Source organism: Falco naumanni, chromosome 1 (assembly GCF_017639655.2).
Source record: "Falco naumanni isolate bFalNau1 chromosome 1, bFalNau1.pat, whole genome shotgun sequence".
NCBI lineage: Eukaryota > Metazoa > Chordata > Aves > Falconiformes > Falconidae > Falco > Falco naumanni.
This window is the reverse complement of record NC_054054.1, coordinates 76,475,097-76,490,377: the sequence shown is the minus strand read 5'-3', so window position 1 is coordinate 76,490,377 and position 15,281 is coordinate 76,475,097. Positions and strand designations below refer to the sequence as shown.

At 37.2% G+C, this 15,281-nt stretch overlaps 1 protein-coding gene across 3 annotated transcripts in view; it reads right to left on the bottom strand.

The window, feature by feature from the left end:
- The window catches only part of FHIP1A (FHF complex subunit HOOK interacting protein 1A), an 88,266-nt gene that overhangs the window by 64,830 nt on the left and 8,155 nt on the right, over window positions 1-15,281 (bottom strand). For 2 of the 3 annotated variants that reach the window (XM_040600143.1, XM_040600153.1), the window contains exon 2: window positions 14,233-14,324. The gene's annotated coding sequence lies outside the window, so the exon portion shown is untranslated. Of the gene's footprint in view, window positions 1-8,131; window positions 8,256-14,232; window positions 14,325-15,281 lie in introns of all 3 variants that reach the window. The other variant, XM_040600133.1, reaches the window with a different exon arrangement.

Below are 15,281 nucleotides of genomic sequence, written 5' to 3'. Positions count from 1 at the left end.
TAAGACTGCATCACTGTAAGCTGGGAACAGGAGAAGCCAAGGGTGGAGGGGGCAGGGCTGTGCAGCTTCCACCTTTGACAGAGACTGTATCAGCTCTGCTGCTCCCCAATTTTTATCACCATAGCTGTATATTTACAGCCAGCACAGCAAGTCAGATTCTGAAGGTTTACAGCCAGTAATTGATATGTCAGTTCTGAAATGATGTTACAAGAATTCAAATTTATTAGCAGTAAACATGTCCAAAATGTCAGGAGACACTGGATCCCTGGTCTCACCTTACTCCAAACTGACCAAATGCAAGAGAAATATTCCCTGGCCTGACAGCCACTGTGCCTCTGGTAAGGGACACAAACTGATAAAGGAAATGTATGGAAACATAACACAAAACACTAGCAGAAATGGACATAAAAATCATTAGACATACTGAACATGCACAGAAATTAATCTCTTTTTTCAAATAAATTAATCAAAATTCCTTATTTTCTTAAAATAAACTTTTCACATACTTTTGTCCTCTGGAACTGGAAGAATTCTGGTTTCTCAAAGATTGCCTTCCTGTTTTATTTCTCCACAATTAAACCTCCAACTCCACATTTGGCCAATGGCTGTTCCAAGCTGAACATGACCCTTGGAGGCCAGCAGATTCTCTTGCATTTTTCCGATCCCAGCAACTAACGGTTGGACTGTGTCTCTCCCTACCTATCCACCAAGTAATAGAGGATACAGCAACTTCCTTATCTGTTCTATCCCACCCTCAAAGATCCTTGGTATGAAATTCCAAAATGCATATACCATGACTCCAGTAAAAAGACTTTAGTTCCCATCTTAAAACACACTTTGCTGTGCAGCTGACAGTTTTGAAAGGGAAGCCAGAGCGATAATGTTACAGCCTTAAAATAAGGGGAAGAAGGGGAGAAGCAGGAAAGTGAGATGTTGCCCTCAGGCATAATACTTTTTTGAACTGCTCCTGGGATGACACCTACCCTTACTTCTTTAATCACAGCAAAATAAATCTTCCATCTTGCCATTCATGAATAGCAAAACTTTATGCTGAAGTTTCTAAGCTGTTTTCAGAAGAGAAGTATTTCACTTACTATGAGTTTTTGAAGTTTTTGCCTCATGTCATGACCTTCACAGGGAACAGAACTGAAAGACTGCCTTAGTTAAGTCCCCCTCATCTGCCATCATAATTTATAATCCTTCATAAATTGATCAAGCTCCAGATTTTTAATGTTCTCTTGCATTCACTGAAGACACTATGACATTTCCAAAGCAGCGAAATATCAGTCCATGCATTTTTATCCAGTATCATATTGTAGTCTACTTACTCACTAGAATCACTCATAGAATCAGATAACTCTCAGAGGTTTATGAGTCTGTTTTTTAAATGAGGAGCTAAGTTATTAGATCTTTAAAGACTGTATTGTAAGATAAATTTTAAAGTTACTGAATACACACGTAAAAGCTTCATTACCACAGCGTCTTCAAAAGATTCATTTTTTCAGTTGCAGCTGGTTGCTCAAGGGTATACCTAAACAATTATTTCATGATGCTAAAATTAAAGCTCCTCTCCAGCACATCCTACAACAATACTCCTCTGCTGCTGGTTTGTGGAAAGTGTATTTTGCATAGGCCACTTGAGAAGCTACATTATACAGATCAGCAATGTGTCTTCAGCACACAGGGAGAACAAACACTCAACTCAAGCAAAGCTCATTAGGACTTAAAAACAACCAGCAAAACTAGGAATGATTAACTATCAACATCTTGAGACAGAGCTGGGGAGTTGTGATTTATTTGTTTTAACAATGTTGTTATACGTCTTCTTAGTATAACTGGGTAGCCATTAAGTGTGAAAAACAGCTATGAAGTCACAGAAATGCTGTTGAAGAAAATCAATGTTAAGCACTACCTCCTTTTCTAGTATCCCTTTTTACACATAAAGCATCCCAAACAGCTTCAGAAAGCAATCAGATTCTAATTGTACAGTGATTAAACTGAGAAACACCAACTGTTCTGCATTGAAACAAAATATGTATATATTTCTTGCACTTTAAGTTCTGATATCGGTAAAGTACATCCCAGAGTAGTACCAATGCAATCAATTACAGTAATTTTACCTAGGAGAACACAGAGTTTGGGTCAACATTTCAATATTGTTTCAGGTTAGCCTCCTTCTGCAGTAGGGTAGTCATCAAAGATTTCCCCAGTAGCAAAAGATTTAACCAAAAAGCCTCTGTGCCACAGCAAGAATTCAGTGAAACTTTTCCCTTCCTCTTAAATATGATGTCCCTACTAGAAGATAAGCAAAAACCCCAGTGTGTTTCATAATGCAGTTTCTGAGCAAACTTCAAAAATAAAGCTTCAGAACCTGGGACTGAAGAGCTTTGTAATACATGGAAGTGGCCTACAACAGAACAGCCCGTGTATGAGAGACACTGTTGCTCTTTACTGGTAGGAAGATGAACCTTTCGAATTGAATGGACATCAAAAGAGTATTATAATAAACGATTTTGCAAAGTACATGCTAGTTCCAGCAACCAGTGCCCTTCAGGAATGTATCATATTTATCTAATCACTTCCACCTTCTCTTGGTTAAAGTTAAGTCACAGTTCATTTTAGTTAAAAAGTCACAGAAGTAGGATGAAACAAGTATTCTGCTTAGCTTGCATTTTGTAAACTTGAGCATGCATGTGGCAATGGAATCAATTAATTTGCTACCCAGTCTATTTCTTCACTTTGAACCTCAAGCAGTGCCAGCAAATCTCATTAATCTAATCTCAGTAGTAAAAAAAGTTTCTCCAAAATTCCTTCTCAATAATGTTATACTTGCAGTGTCCAAATCTTTGTTTCAAAAGACTTACAACAAAAATAACATTCAATGTAAGTTTCACAATATTCAACGTAATGTGAAACTAAGGCCACAAACACTGCTTTAAAAAGCCCAACAGTACCCTTGAATTAGGTGACAAATTACTTCTTCATTAATCCAATTCTATTTCTAGCTAACCAGAGTGTTAAAAATTTCTCCAGAATCCAGGGAGATAAATGACAATGTACATTTATAGCCTTGAAACATACGCTAAAGCAGAGACACAGCCTTCAAAAAAATTAAAAGGAGTATATGATACATGATTTAAACACCTACAGCTTTGATCCTGCATTACCTTTTCCCATCTTTGTTCCTGCACAAGTGTTAATTTGTGACAAATTATGGAACAAACTCATTGTTACAGACCACAGCAGGCACCAAAAGTATACACAGTTTTTAAAAGCAATTAGTCAAATTCATGAAAGAAAAAAGGACACTGAAGTTACAGAAAAGAAAGACTATTAAATAAACCCATGGACTGCACATGGCCAGAGATACTGCCATACGCTTGGACTATGTACATATCGCACCCTATGCAGCTGTCACTGGACGATGCCACTGCGCTGAGTTGATCTTTGACTTCAGCCAGTACAGATGCTCTTAAGCTCTTATTTCAGGCATAGGTGTCAGGGCAGCTGGTGGGATGCAACCCAAATCCAACCAACAGGAAAACGTGCTGAATTGCACACAAGACTCTTTCTGGTTTTAAATCAAAACAGCATTTCTGAGACACGGCCGTGGGGAACCCCAGGTTCTGTGCTTGGGCAGCACAGCTGCCACCAGCCTCCTGCTCCCTTCCCTCAAGGGCCATAAACCCATCAACTCCTGTTGTAAGGACAATTCAACTTGAAAACACTCACCAATCCCCACTGCTTCATATATATAACAAATACATCAAATACAGTTGTCTCCATTGCTTGCCTGATTAACAAGAGGTTTGTCTGACAACAGCTACAAAAAAGTTTCTCTGGTGTTCTTCTGTTCAGCCCAACAGATTCTAGGACTGAAGAAACAAAACCAAAATCTAATGAACAAGTTGGCATTTAGCTTTCAAATTCAGTTCCTGCATGCCTATATATTAACAGTATATCCTACTCCTCTCTTTAATTTATTCCAAGTTTATATTTTGAAATAATAATGCACACTTCAAAACAAATGAATCCACAGTTGAAAAAATGAGGTTAGCTTTACCTGAAAACTCTCTTTGTTTTAAAAAATGTTGGGATGTAAAAAACAATGATACACAGGAAAACATCCTGTCAACTGAAAATCTGATCCTTACAGATTTTCTTCTGCAGTTTCGCTTTGTATTAGCGTGACTGTTTCCTTATAAGTTTGCTGCCATCAAAATGGTGGTTTTTTCCTCCAAAATAGAAACACTATGTTGATAATACTTACTTTTATTACAAAAAACAATCACTTTTCTTGTTTGCTTTTGGGGTTTTTTTTAAGACTATCATAAAATCTCTTAATTTCTAACACTGAACTTACCAAATATCCTTTATTCAGAATGGTGACAAATTCCCTTAGGTTTCATAGGGCTTCTATCAAGCACAATTTAGACTAATTTAGTCCTAAGGTAAAGCCAATTCTGGAGAGATACTCACTTATTTTTTTTATTTCAATGGGACCAAAGTTGAGAAAAACAACTTTCACCATTATCAGAAAACTAGCCTTACTTTTCCATTTCATCACACCAGTGGCCTCTCCTACCTACCATTACACACTGCCAACTTCCCTGTACTATGCTTAATTTTTCAGGGCAAAATATTTACTTATCTAATTAGACTCAAGACACAAGCAACAACAAATAAGTCAAGATGGTTGGACAAAACACTCTTTATAACATACCCTGAAACTCTGCAATGAATAGGTCATGTTATCCAATATATACGCAAGTTTTTTTCCTTGTTTGTCCTGAGCTGAGAAAGAGCAAGTGTTTTATACATTACTAAAGCAACGTGTACGTCTTCATACTTCTCTGAACCACCAGGCAGATGTGTCCTTCATAGACCTCTCCCTCACCATCACAGCAAGAGCAAATTCATAAGATAGTATATAGCGATGAAAGATCAGAAACAAATATTTAAATTATTTGTAGAACATCACTGGCTCCTAAAGAAGGCCATGCCAGGTAGCATGCAACTGGCCCAAGGAATCCTATGAAAGAGTAAATCCTAAATCATGTAATAGCTCTTTTCTATTAATATCAACATTTTTGTGAAGATCAAGGGAGTTTAAAAGTTACCTACATCAGTAAAACAGGATCTTCCTCTGTAATACTCATTTTGGATAACTGATAGTAACCAAGTTGCTACTGGCTTGCTCCTAAGATGAAACTCATTGCTGAATAAAAAAGACACATCCCTCCCCACAAGTCTGAGTTTCTACAATTTTTCTTTTTTTTTTTTTTTTAATCAGAACAAACTCCAAATTCTACAAATCTTTTACCAGAAAAGAAGAATAAAAAAAAATAATTCAAACCACTCCCCAAAAACACACACAGGAAGAATACAGATAAAAGGAAGCATGACCCCAAGATCCCACATACAAACCAAATAACTTAACAAAAGGGCTTTTATCCATTTTGTGTCTTTTTTCATTCTGAAATTCCAACTTGAATCTAGGAAAGCTTTCCTTAGAAAAAATTAATTGAAAACAAAAACATATGGGATTATACTTATTTCAAATATATTAATATTTTCTGATAACACTATCAACTCTAGTCCCAACTGGTATTAATGCCTTAATCACAGATAAAATTAATACACTTAAACTGGATACTCAAGCTCTTGCATTAAGAAATCAGAAATTCTTTTCATTAACACTGTTAGCTAAACTAAGGGGAACTCAAACATACTAGTATAATTGACAACGTGAACTAACATGGAATAAGAACTAAAGGGAACTAAAGAAGACTTCACATCACTGTTTTGTCATGCCACTTCCCACCCATCAGTGACTGTTGTGCCTTTCCATTAGCATAACTAGATTTTAAGTCAGGGACAGAAGAAATAACTGAAAGATGTACATGGCTATAAACAAAGTTACAGAATGAGACTGGACCACAGTTAAAACCAACAGTTGTTGTTCCTTTGTTTTCTATCAGGAGAAAGAAATAGATTTGCCTTTATGGCACAAGATATTAAACTCTTAACACTACAAAACATCCGAAGAACAACTCTTACCGACAGCAACTGATTGAGAAATAGTTGCTTTAGCAATCAAAATTACTTCCATACAGCCACAGAATCATGTATTAGCTATAGGTCAGTACACTGAAAACCTGATATTAATTCAATGTTGGATATAGTGCCATCTGTCCTGGGAACATGTAGTTCTTCTGGACAAACACGCCGCTAGCTGAGCTTCTAGACAAAGCTTGATGTTCAGAAACATTTTAATGATTTGCATTTAATAAAAAAGATTTACAACACTATCAGAGCTGCCAATTAATCCCTTCAGAGAGTGGAAACAGTAACATATTAAATACTTGTCAAGCACCAGTGTATCTACAGCCCTTCAATTTCCTAATGATACTTTCATATGATACATCAGGAATTTGTACAATATGTCATAGAGAAACCAGATGCCTCCCTAACCATTACAGAGCAGTACAGGTTAGTGCGAGAATATCTTGCTTCCAACTTGACAAAACAGAAGTCTCCTATTCACAGGTCAGCATCAAGAATTGCAACAAACTACATCAAGAAAGAGGTGAAAGAATGAACATGTAGCATTACAGGGGAGCGTAAGACCAGACACATGCTACATGAAAGGCTGCTGAAAGATGGCGTTCATTTTCATAAAGCAAGTGTTTGAAGTTTTAAAAATAACAAACAAGGCACAGGCATGAGTTTACCTGATAGTTAATATTTAGTCAATAGCTACCAGCTCTTTGTTATTTTTCTAATCAGTTTCAAAGTAAGCCTGGGTATATAAAAACCAGGAACTAGTGATTATTGTAAAGTATCATTTCACATTTGTTCCCCTTTCTGATGTTGTTTGACTGGTGTGAATGGCCCACCTGACATAGCCAACAACTCTGGAAACTAAACATACTGTCAGATTTCAAGCTTGTCTGTACTAATACCAGTCTCATTTCACACCCACACATCAGGCTCCCTCCTACTAGCTAGCCTGGGCTTCTCTTATGCACACAGCTTCCTTATGTCAATCTTGCAATTAACATCCACATCTCCTCCCTAAATGATTCCAACTCTTCTATGAAACATTCAAGCTATGAAGACCACACCCCTCTTCTCACTCCTTCATCAGTCCCTTTTGCAATCTGAGAATAAGCTTCTCTTAGGAAGGCAACTCATAAGTGTTCAGCCCTTTCCACCTTGCAAAACAGCTTATCTAATAAAAAATGGGCATGTACGATGCTGCATCAAGAACCAAATGATACTCATAGTTGTAGATCAGATCAGGGAAGAGATTTATCTGAATTTTCATCTGTCAGCTGACTAGTTTCACTGCAGAAGTGTAAGACGATCCAATGACAAACCAAAGTCTAGCAGCTTCTACCCCCTGTGCAGTTGTAAAAGGGTTTCCTAAAGCTCCTGCACTCAATTTTTAAGCACAAAAAATAATCTTTTCTCCTTCAACACTTTCTGTATCCAACAGTGTACCTGTTAAGAGTCAGAGGAAAAAAAGAGGAGTATATTCTTCACACGACAGGCTTTTTGACTATTTCATATCCCATAGTCCAAATGACACAGAGAGATTCTGAAACTAAAAAAGAAGGGACCTTGCCAACTCAAGAAAACTGGTGGACATCTGTTAGGTTTTCATCAGCATGCCACTGATAATCTATCATTGACTTATAGGGTATGTAGCTCACATACTATTTTCTCCAGAAGTTACAGGGCCCTAAGACACTGCTAAAGTGCATTTTATAATCGCCATATATTCATTTCACATGTAAGCAATTACTGTGGTTGCTGTAGGATTATCCAATTGTTATGTGCAGTGGAGTATACTGTATAGGTGTGAACAAGAAGAAAACTGAAACACCAAACACTGACAGGATGCTCCAGAGGCCACATTATCTAAATGCAGCTCAGCACTACTAGAGCCTCTATCTGACATTTTAAATAAGACTCTTAAGACTCAAGCCCACTTTTCAGAGGACAGATATCCATACTGCAAAAACCAGTCATGGCACCCAGCATTCCAAATAGAGAGCTCATAGTTCAGCAAACAGACTTCTATTACGAATTACCTATTACACACACACATACACATTTACTTTACCTGCAATTAAAGCATGACAACACGTCAGTAAGGAAAAAATTGCTCTGGCAGCTGTTCCTTTTGGCGAACAGTCTAGATCTAAAGTTTCTTCAGCTGACAGCTTTCAGCAGCATTCAGCTTTCCACTACAGACAAGGAAGAGGCAGAGAAAGTAGAAAGTAAAAATTATCGTTCCCTATTAATAGTAATGAATGAATGGATATTGAATGAAATATGAATAGACCAAAGAAGAATGAATAGAATGAGAAGTTAACTGCCCAACAACTGAATGGAACCTGGCAGTTTAACAACTGGGCAGGGGGACACACACAACCAATCCATCTTAAAGAGAACAAGATGATAAAATCTCAAGTATACAACAGAAGCAGTAACAAAGTGTATTCCACAGCATGAGACAGCTCCACACCCAAGATCAGAGCTTTCAGGCCTTTCACTGTTACCTCGTGGAGAAGTCCCTGAAAACACCAAGGCTATCATCAGCTATGAACCCACACCATTGCAGAATCAATCCACATTTCCTTTCTTGCTGCCTTCTGTTCACTACTGTAAACCCAAAAACATCTGCATCCATGCTGCACCTCAAAAACACTTTATGTATCACACACTGAATATGTTTGAGGTAATTAAGAAACTGTTCTGGCTAAAAAGAAACCACTGTTGGGGGGATTATAACTCAAAACCAGAACAAAGTGGTGTGACACTGAATGCTCAAGCTGGCTACACTGCCAAAAAGCTGATTACAAAACTCAGTTTTCAGATAGGAAATGCATCACAACATCATCTTGTTAAACAAGCTAAATACACACAAAGGCAAAGAAGAAGGGAAAAAGCCACACCTTTCTGTCCACACTGAAGTAATTCATATTAAACTTACATTTGACATGTAACAAGGCTGCACACACACAAAAAACGCAAGTATGAAAAGGGTGTCTATTCATTTACACAGTGCTTAGCATACAAAATTTATTTTACAGACATCTTGCTAACCTGTCTGGCAAAAATTCCTCCAGACTACACAAAATAATTCAAAATAAGGAGGCTGTCAGTTTTTCTGTCTTATAGGCAAGGAGGTAAAATTCTGAAATAGTTTTCAGCATGCTGAAAGGAATCATGCAAAAGTTAAAAAGATATATACAGAAGGGAGAAAATAATAATTTCACATATACATATTTTTTGACCAAGAACTCATAGTTTAAACCAGGTTCTTCAACAGCTTTCCCATCAAAGTAGCACAAACACCACCCCACTCACCCCCCCAAAAAACCCTAAAAGCTTATTAGAAGATGCTACCAATTTATAGGTCACACATATAACATGGTTTCAGTACAGGCTTGACCAGATGATCAAAGATCTCCCTTGCCATTTTATGCTCCTGAATTTTAGGAACAATTATACCAAGCTCCTCCACAGAAGTAACTAGAAATCTTGTAACAGTCTTTTACCATCATTTTCCCCCTCTATTAAAACAAAGAGGTAGTCCTAAAAACTAGCTAATTTCCTCAAATGGAATGATACCACAGTGAATCTCTCTATCCTCCAGATCATCTCTAGAACACTTCCTGCCAGTGCCTTTAATGTAATCCCAATCCAACCTCTTCCTTTAAATAACAAAAAATAAAATATATACCTAATACTAACACAGAATCAGACTAACTAAGAAAATATCAAGAGCTAAGGGTTGAGATTTTTTTGTTAAAGTACCCTTTAAAGAGTATATAAGGATTTTTTTTAAAATTCTGCATGAGGAAAAAAGTTTGTTGGGTTTTTTCTTTTTCCTTTGACCCCAGTTCAGAAAGGTAGAAAGGTACTATTTGGCATGGCTCACTAGAGATAAAAAAAAAAAAAAAAAAAAAAATAATCTAAGAGACTCATCCACATGCTTTTATCTGCCAACATTCCATATGGCCTTTGTTACTACTAGCTGGCTTTCACAACCTGAGGAAGTATGCAGCATCACTGAAATTGTAAAATACTGTTCACAAAATGCCAGCTCACTAAGCCATGATATTTTTAATATAATTCCTTATTACTCAAAATAATTCTGAGTGGGGGCTCTAAAGGAAGAAGATTTGTCCATAATTTTTAATTAACACTAACTCCCCTTTTCTTTGCTTCATACATCTATTATGTCTAGTCATAAAAATAAGATTATAAATTTGATTTGTTAAATACAGTCTTTCTATTTTTGCTTCACTGTATCACTTATCTGTAAATTTATAAGTGAAACCTACAATTGTGTTCTCGGCCAAGCTGTCCTTTAGCTTAAATATATATTTCCTCCCTTGAATTTATCTTCTTTAATTTGCAGCACAGCTTAAAAACTACTGTCATACACATAATGAAAAAATCTAGTCTAAATTAAGTCCTCATGATTGAGGTTTACAAGCTGATCTTTACATTACATCTTACAGCATTTTTCTTTCCTTTTAGCTACATATGAAATTGTCCATCACAGTGAAGAGAAGGGGGGGGAGGGGCAGGAGAACAGACATAGTCCCTATCTATAGTCAGCACAGAAGGTAACCCTGAGTCTCTCTAGAAATCACTGTTTCCAGCAGATGTGGGAAAGCAGTATGCAAGAAGCACCCGTGGAGTGGCCTCAAGTGATCAGCATTTGGGCAGGGGGTGGGTGGGCACCTTAGCACATTTGTTTTAAAGATTCCAGCTTGCTTCAACCTGAAGAACATTTCTTATCCAGAACCACAAGCCTGAAACTGACAATTGGTACAGGAGACTGAAAACACAGCTAATAAAGAACAGAGTCGTATGAGGAACAATTCCATTTCTGATCTAGCTAGTGCATGTTTTCCATTACATGGTTAATAAAATATTATACATATTTAAGAGTGGTGCCATATTATCCTAACATATTTAGTGTTTCAGCTTCAAAGTACTGCAGAACTGACTCAGTGAATCTTTGTCACTACCACTGAGACAGTAAAGAAAAACATAAAGGTCTGGAAAGATTCTCTGATCACACATATGTAAAAAATTCTGGATCTGAAACCTTAACATCAGCCTATGGTAACTTTCCAGAACTTAAGTGCCTTTAGCTTCCCAACTTATTTAAAAGCAAACAAACAAAGCCAAAAAATCCACAAATACACACCCTAGGTTAGAGGGCAAAAGACTACTCTGTCTAGTATATGAAATCACAAGAATGTGAATAATCTAAAGAAATTCCAATTTCCAATCAGCTTTTTTTAAAAAAAAAAAAAAAAAAAAGATGATTTACAAAATTACAAAGCTGTAATTAGATTAAAGAAGCACAGTTATAATTAAAGAGAAAGCTTCCCCTATTTGTGGCTTAGGAGAGTCATGTTAATCACACAGTATTGTCAGTATATACTTGTTACCAGTTCTCATTTACCTCCATTCAGTACCAGGTAGAAGATAGTAAGAGCACTGACACTTGGATCTCTTTCTAGGCACTGATAAACCATTATTATCAAATACAGTCTTGCCTTATATGACATATTTTTTGAAAAAGCAAGTATTTTGCTTTTGTATCATATACACAGCTTTGTGAAAGCAAGCAGCAACACTGTGCAGAAGTAACAAACAACACACATCTGCTTTCTGTATTGTAAAGGGGGGGGTGGGGGGGGGGGTGGGACCAGAGGGAGCCATAGAGAATGCAAAAGGTTTCTGTCTTCTCATTTCTGAAAACTGAGACAAATGAGGAAAATATGAAATGGTAAAGGCAATGTGCAAAAAATTGGAACTATATTTAACAAAATCTAAAATCATACAAAAATTAGGGGGGGAAAGATATATATCATCTAACACTGCTCTGATAGCCTGAAATTCTGTCCTAAAATGCATGTGATAAGTATATTAAAAAGTTTTAGAACATAAAAATAATCAATTCATAGTAGTAACTTTCATGAATTAAGATGCTCTATTTTCTATCTTGATATCATCAACATCATAACATAAGGCAGTTTTCAATGTTCAACCCACAGCAGAGCAGTCTGTCAAACCGTCTTAATAGGCAGGTTCCAGGACATCCTCAGAATAGCAAAAGCCTTTTCAAGGATTTGTAAGCGAATAGCCAAGCACTAGCCATCATCTTCTATACAATTAATTTTGTGCTCAGGATTATACTGCATTTTACTTGAGACAAAGTTGTCCTAAGAGACTGTATTGCAACCCACGTATCATAACCTACACCACTACCCAGGCTAGGTATTATGAAAGATGCATAGCCTTGTGGTTTGGGAAATTTAAATTGCTTTTCTTATCTTTCCCCTTCATGTGAAAGCCCAAGAAAATAACCAAAAAAACCCCAGAAACCATAGTCCACAGGTTTATGAATCAACACAAATGCTCCCCATAGCAATACATGCCATTCAAAAATTCACAAAAAGAGCAGATGGACTTTAAAATATTAAAATGGAAGCATGTTAAAAATCAGCTTTGTTTCATACATGCATGATGGTAATTAAGAGAAAGAACACATCACAGAAGTGATACATCCTGGGAAACTTCCTTTTGCGATCCAAAAATAAAGCCTCCTAAACTGTTTACACAAAATTGTGCCTATTTGCTTTTGATTTAAAATTCAGTTGACACTGCAGGACTTCCTCAAATCTTATTTTTCTTCTGCTATTCAGTTTTGCTCAATAGCATCCAACTGAAATTAAAACCTTTGTTTAATGTCACTGTTGTTACTGTTAGCATTCAGACAAGAAATCTCACACAGTGAAGAGTCATCTCTGTTTTGTGCTGTTACTGGACAATTGATTAAAGGAAAAGAGTTAGTGCACCCAAATAAACACAGGCTACAAGGGCAGCACAACAGAGGGTTGTTTACAACATACAGCGGATTACGCGAAACAGTTTGCCAAATTATCACTAACACAAGCTGATTAAGTCTGCATGGCAGAAAGCAGACCTTAGCACAGGTCTAGAAGCAGTAAAACCACAGTGGCTTGGATGCAGTGCCATACAAATATGACAAAACTGCTTTTGAAGCTAATCTAGGCATCATCAAAACACATCTCCTAGCACTCCCTGTTCTAGAGTCCTGCTGAGCCAGCATGGGTATAGGCATGCCTGCAGAGCTTTTTTCATGTTGTCTTACAACAAGGAGTTCTAGCTACTTTTCAACAGCCACAGCAACGTGAAGTTCTAACTCTCACTCATCTTTTCCATGCAGGCAAAAAAGGGGAAGGAAAAAAGAAAAAGAGGCATAATGTTTTAATAACTTCTGGATCCTCCCTGTCAGATGAGACATAATAGTAGAGGGCAGAAAAGGAATTCTCAGTACTGCGCTCTCCCTGGATTTTACAGATTGTGCTGCACCACAGGAACCATCTCCTATTTACCAGTCAAAGGATCAAAAATCACCTTAAAGTCATCTAGTCCTTCCCCCTGTGCCATGGTAATACCCATTATGTTTCTGTCACAACTCACAGATGCTTGCTTCGCCTGTTCTTAAAATTATTCACAACTTTTCCTGATAATATATTCCATACAACGGTGTCTTAACAGCCAAGAAAAGAAAACAGATCATTGTGGGAAACACATATATTTCACATATTTAAACTAACCCTCACTCTCATTTCTCCACTAACTCTTCTTTGAAGCTAAAATAACAGCTCCTGGTTCATTCAGTCACTTCTCCAGATACCCAGGTACTCTTACGGCTCCTCTCCAGACTCCCTCCAATGGGTTCATATTACCTTCTCTTTAAAAAAAAAAAAAAAAAAAAATCCATCTTCAAGATTGGACATCTCCCATCAACCAGGAGGCAGTAATTACTTTAAAGAAGCCTCACTACGTTTGAAGTAAGGAACTGGGCTGTGCTGCTCATGCTTTTTCTATGCAAACCTCAGCCCCAATCTGAGAAGCAGCCCTATTAAAAAAACACACTTTTCTAAGGGTAGAAACTAATCATTCTGTGACAGTAGCTTGGTATGATATTCTCTAATTTTATAATTACATAACAGTGTTGACTCTTATTATTCTCATCATCCACTATAATATCTAAATCCTTCATCTATATAAAAACAAGAACAACAAACCCCAAACCAAAACATTATCTCATAAGTCCATTCCTAGAGAAAAAAAATGTTTTTCAAGCAGTTTAGCACTTACCTACAGTCAATTCCTCCAGACATTCTTCAACAAGAGTGAAGTTTTGACATTTTCTATCAGAGTCAAGCTATCAGAGATCAGCTGCTCCTCTCCTGTTAGCATTTTGGAGAAAGAAATTGTATTAGTCTAACATGGTTTAATCTTAAAAATAAAATCATATGGGCTACTGCTCATTTTTTTGTCATCTTCTACTGCTTTGGGAGGGTGTAATTCCCAGGAAAAGTACTGGAACAAATAATCCAAGTTAAACAATTGGGTCTACAACTGCTCATTTCCACTTCCCCTGCCAACACCTGTAAACACAGGCACTATAATCACTCTTCTCAGTGTCACAGTATTACACGCATCCTCCATGAGTGAAGTAACTGCAGCAGCTCAGGGATTACATCAGCCAGCTCCTACCCTTTCAATAGTGTTTTCTAAACACTTCAAACAAACTAAATACTCTATAACTTGTCACCAGCGTAGGGGTTTAGCGCCTGAACACCATGTTCACCTCCATCTTCTCTTATTAAAAAAAAAAGGGGGGGGGGGGGGGGGGGCAGGCGCGGCAGGAAAAACAATGAACAAAAAAAACCCCTCAGTCTGCTTTGCACTATCTGTCCCCAGCTCCAGTCTTCAAACAGCAGCAAGCCTTCCCTGTCTTTCTTTTTACTAATTTTATATTTCTATAATGACTTTTTGTTACTGTTTTTGAGTTGGCCATTCTGAATGCATTATTTTAATTATGTGTGCTTGTGCTTTATTTTTATACTTGTCCTTGGCAATCTGGCCTGGATTCCCGTTCCCTCCTTGTTGTGTTCCATGTTAAAAAGCTCACCAGCAGCCAAGCCAGCCTCTCACTACTTTTCATATTTTCCTCTGCAGCAGAATAGTTTCAATTTCTGCCACTAATATAACTTCCTGAAGGAACAATATATCTACTTTTTTTTTTCTCTTAAGACACAGAACTAGTAGATAAGATTCATGTTAACCAGACTTAGTCTGCCTTTCTAAAAATCCATTGTTTTATTTTAGCACAAGTCCTCCTTGCCAGACTCTCATTTGCC